General features: G+C 36.1%; 1 protein-coding gene and 1 long non-coding RNA gene across 2 annotated transcripts in view; both read left to right on the top strand.

Moving 5' to 3' along the window:
* Positions 1-16380, top strand: part of EXOC6B (exocyst complex component 6B) — a 557753-nt gene that overhangs the window by 157962 nt on the left and 383411 nt on the right. The gene's annotated exons all lie outside the window — the stretch shown is intronic.
* Positions 8057-16060, top strand: LOC145723925 (uncharacterized). The gene is made up of 2 exons (XR_014149346.1): positions 8057-15564; positions 15614-16060. It is a non-coding gene; the product is annotated as an uncharacterized LOC145723925 (long non-coding RNA).

Raw genomic sequence — 16380 nt, 5'->3', positions numbered from 1 at the left:
ACTCCAACAACACTCAGTTTGTTTCCTGCAATTAAGAATTCCTCATATCAATGAGATCATATGATACATGTCTTTCTCTGTTTGACTTATTTCACTCAACATAATACCCTCCAGTTCCATCCACGTCGTTGCAAATGGCAAGATCTCCATAATGGAGAGATTTTTAAATGAAGGAACAAATCAATAGAAGACAATTTAAAAACCAAAAAGGGTAGAAGAAGACTTAATTCTTTTCGGGTTCAGTGTGAGAACTAAAAATCTCAAGTATACATGGTTTCTTTCTCCCCTATTATCTTTCACATGCAATCAGTTATAAAGATGTATCAATTTTACTTTCTAAATATTTCTTTAATCTTTCCTCAGCTTGCCATTCTTCTGCCATTACTTCAATTTAGTCTGTTATAATGTCATCGTTGGGTTTCTGGAATAGACTGTCTTGTTTCCTTACCTCCAGTCTTGTTGCTTTCCAGTCCATTCTTTACAAAGCACCCAGAGTAATCTTTGTAAAAATCAAATTTGAAACATTAAGCACTTAATGTGTCCTTAGCTGCCAGGATAAAATGCAGACTGTTTCCTCTCTTGTCTTTTATAATTCTCCACTTCTACTTTCCATATCTTCTAAGCTTCTTTTATCTTAGTTCATGTAGAATATATTTTAGTTCCCCCATTCAGGTCTGAACACTTTTTTTTCACTGTGGGGTTTTTCCTACTATTTCACCCCTGACCTGGCTAACTCCTGATAACTTCAACATAAATGTTGTTTCCTTTGGGGAGGTTTTTCCAAGGTACTTCTTCCCTGTACTACTTCCTAATTCTAGGTTAAGTACCCTTTCTGTGTACTTCCATGGCATTCTTTACTTTTTTTTTAAGATTTATTTATTTGAGAGAGAGAGAGCATGAGTGGGAGGAGCAGAGGATGAGGGAGAGAGAATGTCAAGCCTTCTCCCTGCTGAGTGCAGTGCAGAGGTGGGGCTCAATCTCATGACCCTGAGATCACGACCTGAGCAGAAACCAAGAGTCAGATGCTTAATCAGCTGCACCACCCAGGAGCCTGCTTGACTTTTTTTTTTTTTTTAAATATAATTTTTTTATTTGTCAGAGAGAGAGAGAGCACAAGCAGGGGGAGCGGCAGGCATAGGGAGAAGCAGACTCCTTGCTGAGCAGGAAGCCCAATGTAGGGCTCGATCCCAGGACTTCACTTTTCTTACCATAGGACCTTCCAATGTTGTTTTTTAGTTGCCTCTTTCCTTGTCTGAGTTAACCCATTAGACTATGCCCTCAGACAGTAGGGATCAGTGCCTAGTATAGAGTGGGAGCTTCAGAAATAATTGTTGATGACTGAGTGAATGAATGGATGAAAAATGAAACATGAAGATGAGATGTAGAGATGCACTGACATAATGGGCCCTAAGTATAACTCATGTAATGTGTTCTGATTAGACTGGAATTCTCTTTACTTTGTGTTCTACCAGAAGATAAAACCCTTGGAAAGGATTTGGAAGAGATTTACTCTGATGATTAAAGAGCTAGAAAGTAGAACCAATGAGGCAAAATTAAAGGAATTGGGAGGAGTATAAGTAGCCTAAAAGTTGGTAGGATGATCTAATAGCTATCTTTAAGTATATGCATGCACAGTTAATTTTCTAAGAATATTGATGAACTATCCTCCACCATTTCAAGAGGAAAAATAATTTGATACTATAGCAGAATTTAAATTCAATACATGGAGGAAAATTTAATGACTGCCAATAAATTCTGGAAGTACTTACTATGTGAGACAATAGGAAGTGCCAATTTTTTTTTGTTTTAATTTGCAAAAAAACCTTGTAAGAAGTATTGTAAAGAAAATAAATAAAGGTCGTTTCTGATGTTAATTTTGTCAGTCAATAAAATAGAGGTAGTTGTCGTGCCTCAGATACTAAATGGATTTAAAACTAAATTTTCTCTTCTGAGAGAGCTTTTCAGAATTGAATATTGTTGGTTGATAAGTGAATCATTTTCTGACTAATCTCTAGGTAGCCTCACCAGTTTCCTTTCAAAATCTAAGAAACTGTAGCCTTAATTTATGGAGAAAATACTGTCAAAATCTGAGATGTTAATAATCAATATACAGAGAGCTATTTTGGAGGTAACATGAGCCTAGGAATGTTGACTTGAATGAGTGATGTGTATCCTATATAATCAGCAGAATGTAAGGTTTAGCTTTCTCTGCAGCTGCAGGAGACATATTTAATTAATACTGAAGCAATTATCTTGACAAGTAAATCAAACTCAATTAGATCTCAATTAGAACACTAACATTTTCTCAAATATTGTATGGTTGCCAGATGGTTACACTTTTTTTTTTAACCCACTGTCCTGCTGCCCACCCCCCTGCTTTTTAAAAGATTGCTTTCCAGCTACTATGTTTATTATGTATAATCACTCAGTTTTGTTTTCTTATTTTGGGGAAGAAATTTGAAATTTAATATGATATATATCAGAATTCTCTTACCTGGCAATGTATGGTTTTGTTTTATAGAAATTTGGAAAAGTAACATACGTTGACTCATTTGTAAAATGGATAAATTACAAAGTAGAGATTGTGGATCATTTAGAAGAGACTTTTAAAAGGTATTTAATTCTTACCCTTGCCAGAGGCAGCCCAAATTACACCCGAATCTATATATATCATTGTATCATACTTATATTTTGTCTTCAAGTAGAATGAAAGTGTTGAATTTTTTAGTCGTAAAAAGTGTAGATATTCCAATTAGATACCTTAATATTCACTAAATAAATTATTGTAACGTCTTCTACTAATCAATTAGTTATTCTTGGAGGTTCTTTAGAGGTTTTCCTTTCAAGTGCCTTTTCAAAGGTCAATTAAATTTATATCAATTTAGGTCTAGCTACTTCATTTTGGTATTAAATGTAATTTTTTGCATCTTATTTGGTTGTTCATTCACAGATAAAGGTGGAGGATAGTGTAGTAGAGGCAGTACTGAATTGTGGATTAGAACTGTAGTCTTTGTGGGTGAGACTACTTGAATTTTGAGTCCTGGCTCTACACTTTCTAAGAGTGAGGCTTTGGGTGAGGATTTTAACTTCTAGAATTTACAGTTTAAGGTTAAAAACCTGACTCAAATTGTAGTTGAAGGTTTAAAGCAGATAAAGTAAAGATAGTGTTTAGTATAATTCCTGGTACACAGTAACATTCAGTTAAAAATTGGCTGTTGTTTTGTTGTTATTCATTTACTTAGTCATTGATTTTATTCAATTCACTTTTCAGTGAATACTTGAATAATACTACTCTTCAGATAACCTTAATTTTTAAAAAAAGTTTTTTTAAAATATTTATTTGACAGAGGAGACAGCAAGAGAGGGGAACACAAGCAGGGGGAGTGGGAGAGGGAGAAGCAGGCTTCCCACAGAGCAGGGAGCCTGATGGAGGGCTCGATCCCAGGACCCTGGGATCATGACCTAAGCCGAAGGCAGATGCTTAATGACTGAGCCACTCAGGCGTCCCAGATAACCTTAATTTTTAAGGATTCAGGATTTTACTGCTTGGCATATGTATAACATTTTCAGGAGAGATGAAATAGTCTCCTAAATTATTTTCTTGTTTCCATTTGTCTCCGTTCTCCAAATACTCTACATCGGGTGCTGGCAAATATTTTGTATAAAGGGCAAGAGAGTAAATATAGATAGCAAATATTTTAGGCATTGGGGGCCACATACAGTGTCTGTCATATGTTCTTTTTAAAACTTTTTAAAAAAAGATTTATTTATTTATTTTAGAGAGAGAGAGAGAGAGCACTTGCAGGAGGGTCAGAGGGAGAGGGAGTAAGAATCTGAAGCAGACTCTGCGCTGAGCACGGAGTCCCATGCGGGGCTTGATCTTATGACCCTGGGATCACAACCTTAGCCAAGACCAAGAGTTGGACGCTTAACCAACTGAGCCACCCAGGTGTCCCGTAAAAACTTTTTATTTTGAAATAATTCTAGATTTATAGAAAGTTGCAAAGAGGGCTGATAAACCCTTCACACACTTTTCTCAGTAGTTACGGCTTAGATACTTAAAGTACAATATTAAGACCAGGAAATTGACGTACCTCTGTGTGTGTGTGTGTGTGTGTTTAGTTCTATGTTACTTCAACACATGTGTGTAGATTCCTGTAACTGCCACCTCAGTCTACAATCAAGATACAGAACTATTGCATTAAGCATAAAAAATTCCTTCATGGGGGCGCCTGGGTGGCTCAGTCGTTAAGCGTCTGCCTTCGGCTCAGGTCATGATCCCAGGGTCCTGGGATTGAGCCCTGCATCAGGCTCCCTGCTCAGTGGAAAGCCTGCTTCTCCCTCTCCCGCTCCCCCTGCTTGTGTTCCCTCTCTCGCTGTGTCTCTCTCTGTCATATAAATAAATAAAATCTTAAAAAAAAAAAAGAATTCCTTCATGCTACCCATTCATAAGTCATACCCACCTCCTCATCTCACCCATCCCCAACCCCTGGAAACCATTAATCTGTTTCTATTTTTGTTATTTGAAAATGTTATGTGAATAGAATCATCCAGTATGTGACTTTTTGGGGTTGGCTTTTTTCACTTGTTCTTGAGATACATTGCTTCATGTTATGGATGTACCACAGTCTGATTATTGTGTGTAGGTTTTCAAGGAATCAGTCCATTTCATCTAAGTTGTCAAGTTTATGTGTGTTGAATTGTATTGTTTCCTTATTAGTCTTTTCGTATTAGCACAGTTTGTGGTGGTATCCCCTGGTTCATTCCTGATTTATGTCTCTCTTTTTTTTTATTGTCTTGTTAGAAGTTTGTCAATTTTATTGATATTTTCAAAGAACTACCTTTTTGTTTCATTGATTTTTCTCTATTATTTTTCCTGTTCTCAAGTTAATTGATATGCTTTTATCCTTATTATTTCCTTTCTTCTGCTTTTTTGGGTTTATTTTGCTCCTTTTGTTTCTTGAGGGTAGGAGCTTAGATTATTGATCTGAGTTTTTTTCTTCTTTTCTAATGTGTTAATTTATTACTATGAATTTTCCCACTGCTTTAGTTGTGTCCCACAAATTTTGATGTGCTTTATTTACATTTTCATTCAGTTCAGTATATTTTTAAATTTCCTTTGAGACTTTCTCTTGAGTTATGTGTTGTTTTGCTTAGTTTCCAAGTGTGTGGGAGATTCATTGTTTTCAAAGCTCACACTGTATGATTTCAGTTCTTTTAAATTGGTTGACATGTGTTATATGGCCCAGAATATGGTCTATGTTAGTATATGTTCTGTAGATACTTGAAAGGAATGGATATTTTGCTGTTATTATGAGGAATATTCTGTGAATGCGATCTTGTTGATTGATGGCATTGTTGAGTTTTTCTTTATCCTTGCTGATTTCCTGTTTACTTGTTCTCTCAGTTTGTTTTTTTTTTTTTAAGATTTTATTTATTTGACAGAGAGAGACACAGCGAGAGAGGGAACACAAGCAGGGGGAGTGGGAGAGGGAGAAGCAGACTTTCCGCCGAGCAGGGAGCCCGACGCGGGGCTTGATCCCAGGACCCTGGGATCATGACCTGAGCCGAAGGCAGACGCTTAACGACTGAGCCCCCCAGGCGCCCCTTGTTCTCTCAGTTTTGAGATAGGGGTGTTGAATCTTCAACTATAACTGTGAATTTGTCTATGTCTCCTTTCCATTCTGTCACATGGTCTCCATTGACATCGTGTAGAGGTTCCTTGTTACTGTCTGGTGGGCATTAAAGATCTGGCTCCCTACTCTCCCTTTGCTGACAGCATTTCTAACGGAGGGGAAGAATTAGAGCACCATTATAGGCTGGAGGGAGTGTAAATATCGACTCCTCATTAGGCCTTTGATGAGGTGGTGGTGGATGGAGCTGCATTTTTTTTGTGGTGTTTGGCAGGAGTAGAGTAGTTACTGTGTAAAAGTTTTCTGTCTTGGTAGACTGCCCTTTTGCTGGTCCTTTGGCTAGAGACAGGGAACTTTTTGGACCTTTTTTTGTCTGCTTTTGTTAGCTTTTCCATGGTGCTAGCTTCCCTAGTACTCAGTGTGGTATATGAGTCAAAATAAAACCCAGGGAACTCACTGCCATGTTGTTTGTTGGGTCCCGAGGTCCCCAGATGGTCTGCTGCCTTTCCTCCTGCTCTCCGAATGTTTATGTAATGTCTAGAGTTTTTAGCTATACTTAGGTAGAGTAGGAAAAAATACACCTATTTTTCTGGACGTTGAAGTTCGCTTTTTGTTTTGTTTTTTTATTAGTTTATTTTTCTAAGACTTTTTTAAAGAGCAGTTTTAGTTTCACAGCAAAATTGAGAGAAAAGTACAGAGATTTCCCATATACTCCCTACCCTCACACATGCATAGTCACCCCCATTATCAAATCCCACATGAGAGTAGTACCTTTGGTATAATTGATGAACATATATTAACACATAATCACCCAAAGTCCTTAGTTTACAGTGTGGTTCACTCTTGGTGTTGTATAGTTGATGGGTTTGGACAAATGTATAATGACAAATATCTGTCGTTACAGTATATCGTACAGAGTATTTTCACTGCCCTAGAAGTCCTCTGCTTATTTACCCTCTCCCACCCACCCAACCCCTGCAACTGCTGGTCTTTTGTTGTCTCCATGGTTCTGCCTTTTCTGTAATGTCCTGTAGCTGTAGTCATAAAGATGTAGTCTTTTCAGATTAGTTGTTTTAACTTAGTCATGTGCATCTAAGGTTCCTCCATGTTTTTTCATGGCTTGATAGCTTATTTCCTTTTAGTGTTCAATAATACTCCATTGTCTGAAAGTATCACAGTGTATTTATCTATTTGGTTGCTTTCAAGTCTTGGCAATGATGAATAAAGCTGCTGTAGGGTGCCTGGGTGGCTCAGTCGTTAAGCGTCTGCCTTCGGCTCAGGTCAAGATCCCAGGGTCCTGGGATCGAGCCCCACATCGGGCTTCCTACTCAGCGGGAAGCCTGCTTCTCCCTCTCCCACTCCCCCTGCTTGTGTTCCCTCTCTCGCTGTGTCTCTCTCTGTCAAATAAATAAAATATTAAAAAAAAAAATAAAGCTGCTGTAAACACTTATGTGCAGGTTTTTGTGTGGATATAAGTTTTCAACTCCATTGAGTAGGTACCAAGGAGCACATGGTAAGAGTATGTTTAGTTTCGTAAGAAAGCGCGAAACTGTCTTCCAGAGTGGCCGTACCATCTTGCATTAACACTGGTAATGAATGAAAGTTTCTGTTGCTCCACATCTTCGTAAGTATTTGGTGTTACCAGTGTTTGGGGCATCTTAGTAGGTGTATAGTGGTATCTTATTTTGTAGTTTTTTTCTTATTTTTTGTACAACCTTAAAAATGTTAAAAAACATTCTTAGCTCAAGGACTCTACAAAAACAGGCTATGGAGTGGATTTGGGTCATGGACTGTAGTTGGCCAACATGATAGCCTGGATCTTTTTACTCTTATCTTCAGTCTCTGGGTTGTTCAGTGTGCTGCAGCCACTGGCTTTTTTTTTTTTTTTTTTAAACTTTCCAACTCTTTTTTGGTCTTTGAATCTTCACACATGCACTTTCTTTCATCTGTATCATTCTTATCTCCATTGTCACCCTAGATATCTCCTGTTTATCCTTTAGATTTCAGCTTACATATCATCTTTTCAAAGGCAACTTTCTTGGCCTTAGCAATCTTAAGTTAGATCCCTTATGCTACTTCATAACACTGTCAACTTTTCTTTTATAGTACTTATAACAGTGTTATTCTAAATTTATAAGTGTGACTATTTAAAGTTTATTTTTATTCTTACAAAATTCTCAGTTTTTTAATGGAACAAATTCTGTTTTGTTTACTAGCTTACAATGCCCTAGAACAATATTTCAATGCTTAACACAGTAGTTGACACTTCAGTAGTTTTATTAAGGGGAAGTTAAAACTTTAATTTGAATGAGCTCCAAGATACTGTTCTAGGTGTTTTACCTCTGTTTGCTAATTAAATATTAATATAAATCTGTAAGGGGCACTTGGGTAGCTCAGTCAGTTAAGTGTCTGCCTTCGGGTCAGGTCATGATCCCAGGGTCCTGGGATCGAGCCCCGCATCGGGCTCCCTGCTTGGTGGGAAGCCTGCTTCTCCCTCTCCCTCTGCTGCTCCCCCTGCTAGTGGGCTCTCTGTCAAGTAAATAAATAAAATCTTTAAAATATATATAAATCTGTAAGACAGATATTGTTATTCCTTTTTTTTTTTTTTTTAAGATTTTACTTATTTATTTGACATAGAGAGACACAGCAAGAGAGGGAACACAAGCAGGGGGAGCGGGAGAGGGAGAAGCAGGCTTCCCGCAGAGCAGGGACCCCGATGCGGGGCTCGATCCCAGGACTCTGGGATCATGACCCGAGCCGAAGGCAGAGGCTTAACGACTGAGCCACCCAGGCGCCCCTTGTTATTCCTTTTTATAGGGGAGGGTGTTGGAGCTCTAAGAGCTAAATAATTTGTTTAAGTTTGGAGGGATAAAAAGGACCAGACTCAGGTAGCAGTCTGAATCCAAACTTCATTTTGTTTTAATTATACCAGTGGTTCTCACCAAGGCCTCAGAATCTTGATGGCAGTAGGAGATGGGGAAGTGATATTAAAACAACAACAACAACAATACAAACACTATATGATCCTACCTAGTTCTTTCCCCAGTTCAGGGGCATGAAAACAGGTGGCCAGGAATATGCTCCTATATTTAGAATCCCTGCACCTCCACCTGCTGGCAGACAGAGTACTTTTTGTTAAGGGCCTTAATATTTGGTGTGAGAGACAAATTTTGTGCTTGGTAATTTGCTGTTGAGCTAATAAGCTAATAAGTCAGAATTAAATAAATGCTGTAATATAAAAATTTAAAAAGATGCATCAATGGATATACTCAGGAGGGAACAGTTTATTCCAGCAAGACAGCTTAAAGAAGTCAGTTTGTATCTCATTCCCATCATTGGGAAACCAATGTGTAAATCAAGAAGTTGGTATCTGGGACTTAATTCCTGGGGGCCAGTTATTGTAATTTCTTATCAGATGTAATATTGGGTACTCAGAAGTAGAGCGTAAACTAAGTAGAATGTAAGAGATTACCATTATTTAATATTTGCTTACTTTTCTCTAGAATTTTTGTTTTCATGGTGCTACTTTGAAAAACACATTCTTAAGTGTACTATATGTACAGTTGTTTATCTTATTTTATACATTCACTTATAAGTATTTTCATGTTATATATTCTGTGTAAATGTCTCTTTTAAGGAATATATTAATCTAGAGAGTCATTATGCTATATGTTAATCAATTATTTTTACTAAATAATGGATATTTAGATTGTTTCCAGGCTTTAAAAAAATATTAAAACACCAACTATGTGCCCGTAGAGTTTTCCATATTAAAATCATTTAAGATAGATTCTCTGAGAAATGAAATTATTGAGTTAAAGAATATAAATATCTTTAAGGCTCTTGCTACATGTTAAAAATTTTTTTTTCCAAATTGATTTTTCACATCTTACTGATACTTTCAGAGAGATTCTGTTTTGTTGTACTCTTGCTGGTTAGAATGTATTCTTATTTTCTTCAGTTTCCTAAAATTTAACAGGCGTTATTTTATTTTGCATTTCTCTAATCACTAGTAAGACCAAAAACATTTTAGCATGTGTTTATCCACTAGATTATTTCTCTTTTGTGAATTGTGTGCTCATTTCCCTTGTTCATTCTTCTATTCTATTGGGAGGTAATGGCCTAGGTTTATTTCTTTCTTTTCCTTTTTTTTTTTTTTTTTTGTTAAATCGCCCAATTGTATCCACTCCAATATATTATCTTCTATTCTTTCTCCTTTGTGATTTATTGTTGTTTTTTGTTTGGATATTTATATTTGATCTTGTTTTTTGTTGTTGTTGTTTTTGTGTTTAATGGCTTGGGTGTTTTTTCCCTTAATTTAAATCTTTAATACATCTGGAATTTATTTTAGTATATGGTATGTTATAAAAATCTAAATTGCTTCCCAAGTTGGCATCACCATGGATTGGCTAATCCTTGTATTCTGTTATGAATTTGACTCCTGCACATGCCCATGTGCTTGTACATTATCTTTTACAGGTTTGATGTCAGAGTTAAACATTATGATTGGATGTAGTGATGGAATGGAGTAGTAGGAGTTCTATATAGTAGTGATGTGGGATTATGGGTAATTTAGCTTTGACTCATTTAAGTTACATTGTTTTACACACACACAAAGATATACATATATGTACATACATCTGTAAATACAAATACATACAATTCTTTCCTCTAGAACTGTGAAGGAATATTAACTATGCCATATTGCCTGTCCGCACTGTGATATATTTTCCTTTCTAAGTAAAAGTTAATTTTTGTGGGATGTTCTGATTAGTGGTGGTAATGCAAAGTCATGATGAATGTGCTGTTACGTAGTTTGCTATGTTAGGACATCACTTTGGGATTATTTAGTTTAGTTTGGTGATTTGATACGGTGCCAGTGTTGCTCCATTAGGGTTGACTACTGTAACATTATTACTCATATTGCTACCTCCTCCTGAGATTTGCACTTGAACATTAGAATTTTTTTTCCAGGACAAAAATACAGTTAATATGCTTTAGGATTGCCATTTTCCTACTGTAATTGTTTAATTAGCTAGCTTGGGAGTTCTTTTACTTAACTTGAAAAGTAATCCTATATTTCCTAACTTCTGGTAGCATTATTGCTTTAAAAAGTATAAAAAGTTTTATTTTGTTTTCTGTTTAGAAAAATATGTACGCATTTATTGTACAATACAGAAAGGTATATAGGAGTTTGATCTCAGTATGAGATTCCAGAGGTCACAGTGGAAGGGTTGGGGAAAGAGGTCTTGAACATGGATAGGACTAGGTCTTATTTGGACGGATGTTGCCTATTCAGTTAACCCGAGGAATTAAGCATGTATATAAATGAGCATAGTAAGGCCTACTATTCAGTTCTAGCTGATTATTTTTGTATTTTTTATTATTTCCATTATTACCAGCCTTAATTTTTTTCCCCCAAGAGATGTTGGAAACCTGGATTTTGGTATGAATTCTAATTATTGGCAGGTCACACATTTGTGATTGCTCACTTAGGAGATCTAGAGAGCATGTGGGGATGAGTCTGGAGGATGAGGGATGATTCAAGAGGGTTAGGCCTCAATCACTGATGTGAGGCATGATAGAATTAGTCCCTGAAACTTATAAAAGGATGGTGGGTAACCAGATCTCTTGCTCTGTCCATAATATTCTTTCTGCATTTATTGGCTGTTTGAGGCTTGGCGTGATGTAATGATATCCATGACTAATGGTACTTCGAAAGGCTGGCAGTCTGGTGAGTATTAAAGACAAGTAAAGAAGAAATTATAATAAAGTACAGTAAATGTTATGATAGGGGAAGTACAGAGTAGTTTTGAATCCTAGGAGAGGGATAGCTAACCCAGGAAAACCTCCCATAAAAAGTGGTGTATCAGCTGAGACAAAAGAGTCTGATGAAGGTGGCTTGGAAGGTGGGTCATGTGGGTAGAGACAAAGTATGCAGAGGCCTGAAGGCTAGAGAGGATGGTGCATTTAGGAATTGGAAAATAATTCACTTCTTGTAACTATTTCTTAGTTTTAACATTGTTTATATTGTTGACATCTTAGTCACTGTTTATACACAGTGAAGGATGATGAATTGAGTAAAAAGATGAATAAATAGATAACTGATTGAATATAAAGTACAGTGATAAATGAATCAGTGAGGAGAGACAATTACTGCCCTTGCTGCTGTTCATGTTGAGTGTTAGCTTTTTCATTGAATAAAAATGTTATTGTATGTTTATTATATGTATTATATTTCTGATTACTAGCTAATGGGTAGAATCAATGAATCAAGATTCTGATGGGTCTCTACAGGGTGATGAATTGGCTTTATCCAATAAAATTTTATCTTGAGTATAGTACACTGCTCTTAAATCTAAAATAACTGTTAAGTACAAGATGGGAAAAGTTTATAAGCTCTGTGTGTGTGTGTGTTTGTATGTATGTGTGTGTGTATGTAGGAAGGCACTGCAATGTGGTCATTCAAAAAGCCAAGGCTGCATGAACAGTTTAGTACTGGATGAAGGAGATGATCATTCCATTCTGTTTTGTTTGGAACATACCTGGAATGTTATTTTCAGCTTTTGGAGCCACACTTTAATAGGCTATAAGTGAAGCAGAACATCTTCAGGGGAAAGGAAATAGAGTAGCTGTCCAATAAAACACGGTTGCCTATGACGAGAGTTGAAGGAGTAAAATATGTTTTTTAATCTGGAAAACAGAGAATTTTGGGGGGCCATTGATACAGCTTTATATTTTAAAAGGGTTAAACACGGAAAATTGGTTAGAATTGTAATGTTTTAGCACCAAGAGTAGCATTATATCAAATGGGTAGAAGCTTTGGGGTTGGGGAAAGGTTAGGGTACAGGAAGAAGAAAGCAGAGGGATGGGAACAACATTCCATACTCTACATGTGACTCCATATGTATTATTTAATCTTATAACATTCAGTACAGTAAATATTATTTTGAAAATAATTGAATTTTCTATAAAAATATTATTTTAAAAATAGTAAATATTTATAAAAATTTGCTAATTCCACATTTGCTTAAAACTGCATTTAAAGGCTAATCTACTTTAAATGGCTTCTACATCCTGCATGTAGAAAACTAGCAAAGAATAACAAATGCATCTACAAGAATTCATGTATTATAAAAATATCACAAGAAAGGAGAAACAAAGGAATCTCAACCTTCTATATACTACATTTTTGTGTTTCTTGTGAGTGGATTTTCCAACCTTGTAATTTTCTGAATACAAGGACCTAAAGCATCAGGGATACACTATATCATCTTCTCTGCAGAAAAAAAAGAGAAAAAAAAAAAGGGAGAGGGAGGGAGAGAGAGAGATTTGTGAATATGATAGGCTTATGCCAGGTTTCTGCAGAACACTTGCTTCTAAGGTGGCCACATTATGTATGACAACTGATTACCATAAGCACAAACAACCAGCACTTTTCATTAATTCATGTAAGAGCTTTTACGAGTCATTTTATTGTTTCCTTTGAATATAAAAATATATTTTCTGCTTGAAGCTAACTCCATCAAAAAGCTTTTCAACCTCAGGAATGGTTTCTGTGGATGGAACACTGGTTGTGTAAGAGTGTACAGCATAGTTTGTTAAATTACAAAGGTTCTACTCTGTGAGCGGCAAGTCATGATACAATTGGGCAGGGATCTGTGATGTGGCACCAGTAAGGGGAGTGCTGCTGAAAGGGAGAGTGTTCTTAATATGTACATTTGCAGGGGCTTAGACTCAATTAGGGAAGGAATTTGGTTTGCAGTTTGCCCTGACTTCTAGTAACCTGAGAAGCAGAGATGAAGAAAGGAACAATTTTGCATGCAGAACAGCTTTCAGAACAGCTAAAGAAAAACAAGACACTGATTTTCCATTTTGCTTACTAAAAGCCTGTGCATGCATTCTGCTTCCATTCCCTGTCTTCATAATGGCTCAGAGGGCAGTCTTTCCTCACTCAAGTTACTCAGGTATTCATCTGAGTCTGCTCTCCTCCTTAAATCTTCAACTAGTCCATCCTCTGCAATAGAATACTCAGTCAAACTCATTAAACAGAGATTAAAGTTGCTTCTGAATACTAGCATCTATCCAATATGACATAGGTCAGAATAATCTTAATTAACATCATTGCCCAGTGGGGATCAAACTTCAGCCCACAGCACAAGATTAGTACACCTTAGATTGTGGATAAGCATATTTAAAAATAACATAAAAATAATATAAAAACTAAAAAGGGTTTCTCTCTCATTTAGGTAGATTATAGGGTATTGGGGAGGAAAATGGTCCCCTTTCTCATACATAACGATGTCTAGTAGTATGTGTAAAGTATTGTGCCAGTTAGATGCCAAAAAATTATGAAAAAGTCATGATGTTGTCTTTAATATTACAGTCTAAGTAGGAAGACAAAACTATTACACATAGAAACTACAGTGGTGGTATATAAACAGCAAATATTATAGGCATTGCATAGTAAAGGTTATCAGAACAGGGAGAGATCACTGTTGGTGGGATAGTCAAAGACAGCTAAATAAGAGAATTCACAGAATCTCACAGTTTGAATCCTCTTGTCAAGTAACCCATGTAGGGATTGACTAGTCTACCATCAGACACCTAAAAATGGGAAATTTAACATTTTTTGGATGAGGCTAAATCTAAAATTTTTCTTAATTTAGATTTGAGAGCTTTTATGCTAGCTATTTATTGCTTTATGAGGAACTTTAAATACTATTAGGAGTCCTTGTTATTCTCCTTTTGATCACCATTTAGTGTCTGTTCTCTTTTTAATTTTTTAAATATTTTTTTAAATTTTATTTTATTATGTTATGTTAATCACCATACATTACATCATTAGTTTTTGATGTTCTCTTCTTGATGGATCCAGCCAGATGAATATTGAAAGAGCCATTCATTTCTATTGTTGAATGTGAGTTAGCCTACAAGAATGAATTTAGGATAGTGTTATATTTTGTCATTTCTTACTCTTTAAGTGAAAAGAATGTGTTTTGGAATTTTTATTTTTTTCTAGATATGGTGAGGCATTCTGTGAGATTGGGGAAAATGTCGCTTTAAATTCCTTGATTTATGCGGTAGTCCTGAAAAAGGAAAGGAAAAGCTACTGTTAAATTCTGAATAAGGGTGAGTTCAGAAGGGAGGGATAGATGAGTAGAAACTTTGAAGGATAGCCAGAACATATAAGTTTAGTCTCTTTGAAACCATGGAAAAGTTATAGTTTTGTAAAAACACAGTAAATTTAATTGAAAACCATTGTGTAGTGTAAACAATGACTAAATGTGAATTGGAGGTGAAGTTCCTGAAGTTAGATTTGTAATGAATCTGTTGTGGTGGTCTTGTAGCAATGGAAAGAGAATAGGAATATCCTTGGATATTTACACAATTCAGTAAAAGACCAACAGTCCTGAGAGAACGCATGACATTTGGGATCTTGAAGAATAGTGCAGGAATTTGGTGGTAATTGGTATGGCCTGGAGCCTTTCTTGGCACATGCTAGCAAATTTTGGAAAAAAAGTTCTCTTCCAGATGTGTTCATGGAAGAGTTTCTCATGAGTTGCTGGAATGAGGACAATAGGGGAAACAAGAAACTGATGTTTCCTTGCCATCCTTATGGACAGGCAAGAGGGCCAGTCCTCCTCCAGAGACTGGCAATAAATTTTGTATGAGGGATAACTGAGAGCAGTGATCCTAGCAGAGCTGTCTTTAGGGCTCTGGACATGTGTTTGACTATGTAATTATAGACAAACGTGAAAAGACTGTTTTAGTTTCACTTGGAATTTTTTAAGTGAACAAATGTTACATAGTATCAAAAGTCTTTTTATGTCTCTTTTTATATGAAATAAAAACTATTATGTTCTTGAGCGTGGGAAAAGATATGGAAAGACAGACCACCAGGCTGTTATCGTTGATTGTTTTTTAGTAGGTAGAAGAGTGTAGTGATTAATACTTGCTTGTTTTTTAGTAGGTAGAAGAGTGTAGTGATTAATACTGTGTGGACTCTGAGGCCAGTCTGTTTCAAATCCCAACTCTGTCACAGTATGTATGACCTTGAGAAGCTGCCTAACTTCTTGGTGTCTATTTCTTCTTTCATAGTGTTGATAGGAAAATTAAATAAGGTAATATGTGTAAAGTACTTAGAATGGCAAATGGCAGGTACTACATAAATGCTTTTAGAAATAAAATACAGTAAAATAAGATCCTCTGATCTTGATCTAATGGGAAAAAATATAGAAAGTTACTTTTTGTATCTTATTCTTCATTTCTACTGAGGACTGAAAACAGTATAGGTTCAACTTCTCTGTTAGCATTTAGTTTTGGTTATTGACTACAGAAGTGTAACTGGAAAACATTTCCTTATATATTCAGAAATAGAACTAAACATCAGCAGTATTCCAATAAAAAATTACAATCATTCACCAGTTCATTTAGTCCTCTCTCATTAATTCTTGTTCTGCTTCATCTTGGGTTATCAGTCTCATGAACTCACCTGCTTTCAACTGTTCTAGAAATCCTTACTTATTCTACTAGTATTGCCTCAAAGTTGTTAAGTGATACATCAGAGTCCTGTACTCAAAAGGACCTGCCAAAGTCCTTTTCCAAAGGGTTCTGAGATTTCTTTGTTGAAGATGAAGCATTCTAGCCTGTAGCTGATTGCAGGTATTTTCAGGGAAACATCAGAAAAATATCTGTAGGTGACAAAAGATTTAAATTGGCTGTGTTTGACTTACTTTAAAAGTGG

Source organism: Leptonychotes weddellii, chromosome 10, assembly GCF_054177405.1.
Source record: "Leptonychotes weddellii isolate Sample4059 chromosome 10, ASM5417740v2, whole genome shotgun sequence".
Lineage (NCBI taxonomy): Eukaryota > Metazoa > Chordata > Mammalia > Carnivora > Phocidae > Leptonychotes > Leptonychotes weddellii.
The sequence above is the reverse complement of the archived record's forward strand: the minus strand, read 5'-3'. Positions and strand labels throughout refer to the sequence as shown.